This window comes from Arachis hypogaea, chromosome 11, assembly GCF_003086295.3.
Source record: "Arachis hypogaea cultivar Tifrunner chromosome 11, arahy.Tifrunner.gnm2.J5K5, whole genome shotgun sequence".
Lineage (NCBI taxonomy): Eukaryota > Viridiplantae > Streptophyta > Magnoliopsida > Fabales > Fabaceae > Arachis > Arachis hypogaea.
In genome coordinates, this window is record NC_092046.1 from 44068078 (window position 1) to 44077191 (window position 9114).

Sequence of the window (9114 nt, forward strand, 5' to 3'; positions counted from 1 at the left end):
GCACAGCCGAGCAGAAATGGCAAGCCAATGGCGGCGGTAGCATTAATCTGAGTGATTAAGGCAGTAGAGACACCAACAATAATTAAAATAGTGGAACAGAATAGAAGTGGAACAGGTTTCAAGAAAGCAAGAAACAGGGTTACCGGTAAATCTGGCCCTGTTCGGCAACAGCGTAGGCAAGGCTTCTCTTTGGCGGTGAGACGCGGCGGTGGCAACCCTGGCAACGGCAAGGCATGAACGGTGGCGACTGGGTGACACTGTCTCCGACGGCGCATGGGTCTCCTTCCTCCTCCTCTCTTTAATCACATCACTCCCTCTCTCCGCGGCGGTGTCACAGTAGCAGTGATGAGCTTCAGCGGCAGCGAATCGCTGGCGACGGAGGTCTGGCAGTGGTGAATGGCTTCTGCTCGGCGGGCTTGACGGCGTCTGGTACAGTTGCGGCATCTCCACTTTCTCCATCGTGGGCTCTCTCGTTCCTCTCTCACTCTCCCTCAGCTGACACAGTCGATAGTGACGGCGATGCGGGTTCAAAACAGCGATGCCTCTCCTTCTTCGACACGGCTGTACAGCGACGCAACACGGCGCGGTGAGCGGCGGTGAGGCAGCAACGCGGTCTTCTCTCTCTTCTCCTTCCTCAGCTCTCCCTCTCTCTTATCTGTGCGACCTGACGGTGTGGCGGCAGTGACACCCGCTGGTGTCGCCCTCACTCCTCTCCCCTTCTTCCACAGATCCCTCTCCTCTCTCCCCTTTTTGTTTGGCTGGAGTTCATGTGTTAATGTGGGCATTGTTTCTTTTTTTTCTTGAATTTACTGCTGGGTTTAGGGAAGAAAAGGGATTCGGTGGCTGAGGAGATAAGGTGGCTAGGTTTTTGGGGAAATTAGGGTTAGGGTGATATTTTGGGGATTTAGGGTTTTGGTAAAAATTAGGTATAGGGATAATTTGGTAATTTTAATAAAATTGGAGCATAAAGTATTAATATTTGAAAAACTAATTTAATCTCTAAAATTACTTTAAAATATTATTTGTGGTATAAAAATATTAATTGATTTTCATTAAATTACTCTAATTAAAAATTCATGATAATATAATTAATTTCTCTTTATCTTTAACTTAAAGTATTAAATGATATAAATTAAATTATCTAAAATCAAATCATATAAAATTCTTATTATTCCATAACTACCAATTTTATAATTTAAATATAGAAAATAATTCAATAATTATAAAATTGGACAAAATTCTAATTTAAATAGCCAAACCTCATTACTTTCGAATTTCCAGAACTTTAAATCATAAATAGAAAAATAATCCATAGGTATGGAGTTTAGATAAAAACCTTAATTTATTTCAAGTCCAATTAATTGCCTTTAATTATTTTCAATAAAAATAATTTCTGAAATTAAAACCATAAATAAATATATAATTTGAGATTGATTCAAAATAGAACTTTTCAAAAGTCTTGGGTCTTACATTAAGCTCCTTCAACAGAAATTAGGATTGGTTGTACAAGGTTGTGATAGTGTTTATTTTCTCATCTCTATGTTTAAAGGGTTCATGTTAGTTTCAAGGTTTTAAGGCAGCTGTTGCAAAAGTCCATGTGTTATTAACTGGAAGAACCCGTTTTCCATTTTTGAGAACGAATCACTTTACTATTTTTATTTCTTTTAGACTTAATGCATAACGAGTATATTTGATGGTTATTCTGTAATTTACGAGATAGTTTAATAAAGTTGTACTTGATTTCTACATGCTTTACTGTATACTTTTCCGGTACGTAGCCGGTCCTTCTAGACATTGTTTCACGGGTTTGTAATCAACTAGGATGGATGTTCATTTCTATAAGTGATTAGATGTTCATTTTCACTCTAAGCATGGGGTTAGCCGTTAGTATTTGTGTGTGAAGCAATAGGTTGTTATGTTTTAATCTTGACCAAGTACACTGGATGTTGATGCCAGGGCATTTTGGCCAGTTTCATTGACCTTTTCTTTATTGTTTTTAGGGTAGTTTCATGCATTTTCTTAGGGAATAAGCAAGTTTTGGGTAGAATTTCACTTACATCTTGATTCAAGCATACATTGTGCACTTTAAATGATTTCATGAAGATTTTGCATGAATTTAATGACAAATTGGATGATGCATTTCCCATGACTGGGACTAGAGCTTTGATGCACTTTACTGCTTGATTTCAGGACAAAGGAAGCAAGGAAGAACCACGTTAGCAGCCACGTTAGTCTAACTAACGTGACCTCTAACGTGGAATGGGAGCTAACTTGCAAAGTTAATGAGAAAAGTAATCACCAATAATGCCCTCGAAGCCATAATAGCCCACGTTAAGAGTCACGTTAACTAAGTTAACGTGAACTCTAACATGGAAAAAAGAAATGAAGCCAACGTTAGTGACACTTACCTTTGTCACTAACGTTGGACCAAGCTCACAATTGGCTACGTTAAGAGCCACGTTAACTTAGTTAACGTGGACTCTAACGTTGAGAAGCAAAAGAGAAGCCAACGTTAGTGACACTTACCTTTGTCACTAACGTTGAGCTAAGCCACAATGAGCCACATTAACTCCCACGTTAACTTAGTTAACGTGGAGGGAGCAAGAATCGCCAACGTTAGTGACACTCACCTTTGTCACTAACGTTGGAATGAGCCAATGTGAGCAACGTTAACTCCCACGTTAACTTAGTTAACGTGGAAGCTAACGTGGATAAGGGAAGGATGAGCCAACGTTAGTGACACTCACCTTTGTCACTAACGTTGGAAATGGCTATCATTGCTACGTTAGAAGCCACGTTAACCTAGTTAACGTGGATTCTAACGTGGGAAGTAGGGGCACATTGGAACGTTAGTGACAAAGGTAAGTGTCACTAACATTCTCGAAGGATTGGCAAGCTTACGTTAAGAGCCACGTTAACCTAGTTAACGTGGACTTTAACGTAAGGGGAAGAGAAGACTCTCAACGTTATTGGGAAAGGTGAGTCCCAATAACGTGTGCGAAGGACCAAGAGGCAACGTTAGTGGTCACGTTAGTGCCACTAACGTTGAAGTTAATGTGGACCATCCCTGGGTGAGGAACGTTAGTGAAAAAGGTGATTGTCACTAACGTTCTCGAACCCACACTCTCACTTAACGTTAACGCCACTAACATCCTGAGCTAAACACCCTGCCTACTTCACACTTTCTCTCTGCAAGTAAAGTTAAGCCCACTGCAGAAGATAACTGCTTCAAACTCAAGATCCAAAGGCCCATATCCAAGACTTGAAGAACCAACTAGAAGATCAGAAGAGTAGGATATATAGGGGTAGTTTTGAATTAGGAAGAGAGAGCTTTTTGGGGGATTGGAAATTGGGAACTACTCTCTGTATAATTTACTTTCTCTGCACTTCTAGTTCTAATTTTCATGATGTATTCTCCATCTTTGTTTTCTATTTCCAGAGCTATGAACAACTAAACCCCTTTCATTGGGTTAGGGAGCTCTGTTGTAATTTGATAGATCAATACTAGTTTTCATTATTCTTCTTCTATCTTTTCTCTTGATTTTACTAGAAAGCTTTCAATCTTCATCCAATTGGGTAGTTATCTTGGAAAAGAAGCTATTCATACTTGGATCTCTTCTGAACCTTGGAAGAGGAATGAAGAGATCATGCTAGAAATGCTTTCTCATGTTGGATCAAATTGGGTTTGTTGGATATGGTGACTATAATCCTACTAACACTTGATTTGGGAATGCATGTGGTATAATCAGTGACCATACTTCATCTCTTCTCATGAGCAATTGACCAAGGAATTGGCTATTGATCAAGATTTGAGAGATTGAATTGCCAAGAAATTGGAATTCGATCAGTTAAGATTGCCAAGGAGATCAATGAATGCATTGATTGAGGAAGAGATGAAAATGAACTTGATCCGGAGAATGCAACATCTCCTAAGCCCAATGAATCCCCATCTCTGATCTTACTATCTTACCCATTCTCTTTAATTTCTGCAAATTTACTTATATGAGCATCTTCCCCTTTCCCATTTAAATTTTGCGATTTACCTTCTGCCATTTACTTTCAGCTCTTTACTTTCGGCATTTACATTTTCTGCTATTTACTTTCTCGCCATTTAATTTCCTGCAACACTCAAACCAAATTCTGCTTCGCTCAACTAGAACATTCCTCTAATTAAAGTTGCTTGACCAATCAATCCCTGTGGGATTCGACCTCACTCTATTGTGAGTTTTTACTTGACGACAATTCGGTACACTTGCTGAAGGAAAATTGTTGAGAGACAAGTTTCCGTGAGCATCAAGTTTATGGCGCCGTTGCCGGGGATTGATTTTGTATCAACAATGATTAAATTGGAGGATAACTAGATTGAGCATTTTTTTTTCTTCTTCTTTTGTTTGATTTAAGTTCATTTGAGTAATTTACTTTCTGTTCAGTTACTTTCTTCCCTTCCCACTACCTATTTTCTTAGGTGTTTACGATTCAGTCCACTAACCCACTAACTGTTTGATATATTGCATCACTAACACTAACAGCATTTCTAACAAGAATAGTCTCTACATCCAGCTCTTTGCTTGTGCCTTATTGGTTGTATGACAGGGAGAAGAAGCAGGGCTTCAACTTCATTTGATTCTGAACCTGAAAGGACCTTCCTTAAATTAAGGAGGGAAGCAAGAGGAAAGAGAATAGTTGGTGCTGAGGAAGAGGAAGAATATTTTGAACCAGACATGGATGAAAACATGGAGAACCATCATGAAGAAGAGGCTCACAACCATGGCAGAGAGGGTCTAGCAAATCATGCTGGGCAAGAGAGAAGAGTTCTGGGTTCTTACATCAACCCAAACCCAGGAAACTGTGAGAGTAGCATCCAAAGGCCAACCATACATGCCAACAACTTTGAACTAAAGCCACAACTCATCACCCTTGTTCAGAACAACTGTTCATTTGGAGGGAGTGTCCAAGAAGACCCCAATCAACATCTAACCACCTTCCTGAGGATATGTGATACTGTGAAGTCTAATGGTGTTCATCCTGACACCTATAGACTACTTCTGTTCCCTTTCTCACTCAAGGACAAGGTATCTAAATGGCTGGAATCCTTCCCAAAGGAGAGTTTAGCAACTTGGGAAGATGTGGTAAACAAATTCTTGGGAAGATTCTATCCTCCTCAACGGATTAACAGGCTGAGAGCTGAGGTGCAAACATTCAGGCAGCAGGATGGTGAGATTCTATATGAAGCATGGGAGAGGTTTAAGGACCTGACAAGAAGGTGTCCACCAGATATGTTCAATGAATGGGTGCAGCTACATATTTTCTATGAAAGCCTTTCTTATGAATCAAAGAAGGCAGTAGACCATTCATCCGTGGGATCTCTGAACAATAAGAAGACCATTGAAGAAGCCATAGATGTCATTGAAACTGTAGCTGAGAATGACTACTTCTATGCTTCTGAAAGAGGCAACACTAGAGGAGTGATGGAGCTAAACAACGTGGATGCACTGCTGGCCCAAAATAAGCTTATTACCAAGCAGCTGGCTGACCTCACCAAGAAGATGGAGAGGAACCAAGTGGCAGCAATCACCACCTCATCAGCAACCCAAGAGGGAGTGAATGCTGAGGCAGAAGAGGAGCAAGAACAAGCCAATTACATTGGAAACTCACCCAGGTAAACCCATGATCCATACTCCAAAACCTACAACCCTGGATGGAGGAATCACCCAAACTTTGGGTGGGGAAATCAACAAGATCAAAACCAAGATCAGAGACGTCACAACCCCAACAACCATACGGCTCACCAACATTCCACACAAAGATCATATCAACACCACCCTAACAACACCTCTCCACATCCATACCAAAACCAGAATAACCAAACTCACCCCTCCACTCTCAACTCACCCTCATCTGAAGATAGACTCTCCAAAATTGAGACTATGCTTGAGGACATATGCAAAGAGATTCAAGATAATAAGGTATTCAAAGAGGAGGTGCGAGCTAGCATTAAGAACCAGGGAGACACCATCAAGAGGCTAGAATTTCAAGTGGGATACTTATCTGAAAAGATTCCCAAACCTACTGATAGCTTTCCAAGTGACACAGAGAAAAATCCGAGAGGTGAAGCAAAGAAAGTCAGATGGGAAGATTGCAAGATGGTTGCTACAAGTAATAAGGAGACTGAGGAAAAGCAAAACAAGCCATTAGAACAACTTGGAGAGACATCAGTAGAGAAACAGGAAAAAGATCGCCAAGAACCCCAAAACTTTACAAAAGGAGCTGACACAGAAGGAGCTGCTGAAACTCTATGCACCTTTTCCCCAACTACTCAATGGTGCTGTAGAGAAGAGAATATACTCTAGGTTTCTTGACCTATTTGCATCCCTCCATGTAAACATACCATTCATCAAGGCCCTCCAACAAATGCCCTCATACATCAAGTATATGAAGGAGCTGCTGACCAGGAAAAGCTCACTCAAGGGAGGACAAACAATAGTGATGAATAAGGAATGCAGTGCTCTCATTCAACCATAGTTGCCTATAAAAAGGAAGGACCCAGGGAGTTTTTACATTCCCTGTGCAATAGGAGAAACACGGTTTGATAGAGCACTCTGCGATTTGGGAGCAAGCATCAACTTAATGCCTTTATCCCATATGAAGAGGCTGCAGATAATTGAGATAATGCCCACAGATGTAGTCATCAGGCTGGCTGACAAAACTCAAAAACAAGCAATAGGAGTGGTGGAAAACGTGTTAATAAAGGTTGAGAAATATTTCCTTCCCACAGACTTTGTCATATTGGACATAGAAGAAAGTCACACTCACCCAATCATATTAGGAAGACCATTCCTAGCTACAGCCAGAGCACTCATAGATGTGGAGCGAGGGGAGCTAATTTTGAGGATCCATGATGAACAGCTCAGCTTCAATGTCTTCAAACTCTCACAAGAAACAGATCAAGAGAACAAAGAACCAAACAAAGATCATAATGAGATACCGAGGGAAGAAGCAAGCACTGAAGCACAAACAACACCTCTGGGAAACCCCTTAGTTGATGAACAAGGAACTCAGCAGCTGTCACAGCTCAAGGAAAATAAGGAGGAACCTAAACCACCAGAGTCATATGAGACCAGCAACAAAATTTCCTTAGAAAAGGAGGTCACAAAGAGCAAGGCAACATCAAAAGGGACAAAGAAGAAGGCACCAAGGAGGTTGAGGAACAAGAAGATCCCTACAGAGGACTTTTCTCCGGGGGATAAAGTGATCTCAGCCTACTTCCCAGATATTCCACCTCATCTCCCCACTATCCCATCTCAGTTACCTAAGGTCTTCACCATTAATAGAGTTCTTTCCTTAGAACATGTGGAGATCCTTGATGAAGCCAATGGATATAGGTCTACTGCAAGAGGAGAAGATCTGAAACATTACCAACCACCTTGATAAAGGCAAAACGTCAAGCTAGTGATGCTAAAGAAGCGCTTCATGGGAGGCAACCCATGTTTTATATGCTTTTAGATTAGTTAATAATGTAAGGTTCATGAATTTCAAATCAACTTGATATGCATTTGCATGAGTCATTGTGTGCAACATATAGTGAAGAACAAGTTTGGTGTTCAAGGCACACTAAGAGAACATCAATGCAACCCATATCATGTCACTCTTAGAGGCCTTGAACATTTCTTTTACATCACACGGCACCAAACAAAGTTTGGTGTTGGAAATGTTGCACACATGGATGTTGAGTTAGTCAGTTGGTTTGCACTAATGAACGACACTTAGTTAGTTAAAACAAAAACTTTAAAAAGTAGTTATTCTTTAAATGTTGCCGCCACTTCCTACAAGTGTGTTTTTAATCATTTTTTTATTTTGTAGGATCATTGATGGGGCATTGAAGGGTTCGGATAACACAAAAGAAAGAATATTTCGCACGTGTCTCAAGGGGGAATGCATTGGGAATGGTTGCCATGCAACATTGGAAGAAGAACAAACTTGGAAACTGAACCAACCCCATCATAAAGTTGGCAATCCTTGTGCTTATTCCACACAAAACCCCAACCGTCCATCAAACAACCACCACGGCAATCCACACCTCTCATTCCCTCCGCACTTCCCTATATAAGTGAATCCTAGTCCGTACTTTCCCTTCACACCCAAAGTGCCATTTCTCACACTTCACACCTTCTACATCCAATTTCCTTCATCACACCGTGTCCTAACCAACCGAATTCCTCATCTATCCGTACCTTCCACCCTCTTCACACATCAAACTCAAACTCATGGCATCATCAAGCTCCAAAAGGCAAAAGAGGAAGGAACCATTAGAGAGGATTTCTTTCGATGAGAAGAGATTCAAAACTGCGTTCCATGAACTCGAATTTGAACGGATAAAGCTCAAGAAGATACTGCCTGAGTTAACGTTCCAAATTGACGAGGATGAGTGCCCACAGATTCGAGAGAAGATTGAACAAAGGGGTTGGCAAAGGCTTACGAACCCGGAGGGGAAGATAAATGCAAACCTCATCAAAGAGTTCTATGCAAACGTGGTCAGAGAAGACAAAACCAAGGTCCCCATCTTCAAAAGTTACGTAAGAGGGAGAGAGGTGGATTTCAGCCCCAATGCTATAACAAGGACTCTTCAGTTGAAATCACCACATTTTGTGAACTCGGTTATCAAGCATGAGTAAGTAGGAGCCCTGATGATGATGAACTCGAACAAATTATGAATGACATATGTGTTATATGAGCTGACTGGGAAAGGTATGCGGATAAGAGGCCCAAGTTCATCAAGAGAGGAGACCTCAACCCTAAAGCCAAGGGATGGTTTGAACTCGTGAGAAGATCTATCCTCCCAGCAGCAAACAATTCTGAGGTCAACGTCACTCGAGCTACTATGGTACATTGCTTAGTACAAGGTGGAGATATCAATGTGCACGAGCTTATAGCTGAGGGGATTCAAGAGGCAGCTGAGAAGATTGATTCGGGTGCCAGACTTTGGTACCCCAGCACCATCCTCAGACTGTGCACGAAGGCCAAGGTTGTCTTCGAGGATAGCAACCCAGATTGGTTAAATCCTGGGAGGCTAATTACATTTCAGCGTCTAACCTATGTGACACCAACCCAACAACA

The 9114-nt window shown here is 41.2% G+C and overlaps 1 non-coding gene across 1 annotated transcript; it reads right to left on the minus strand.

Moving 5' to 3' along the window:
• Positions 1–5174: 5174 nt before the first annotated feature.
• Positions 5175–5281, minus strand: LOC112725718 (small nucleolar RNA R71). The gene has a single exon (XR_003164806.1). It is a non-coding gene; the product is annotated as a small nucleolar RNA R71 (small nucleolar RNA).
• Positions 5282–9114: the final 3833 nt, after the last annotated feature.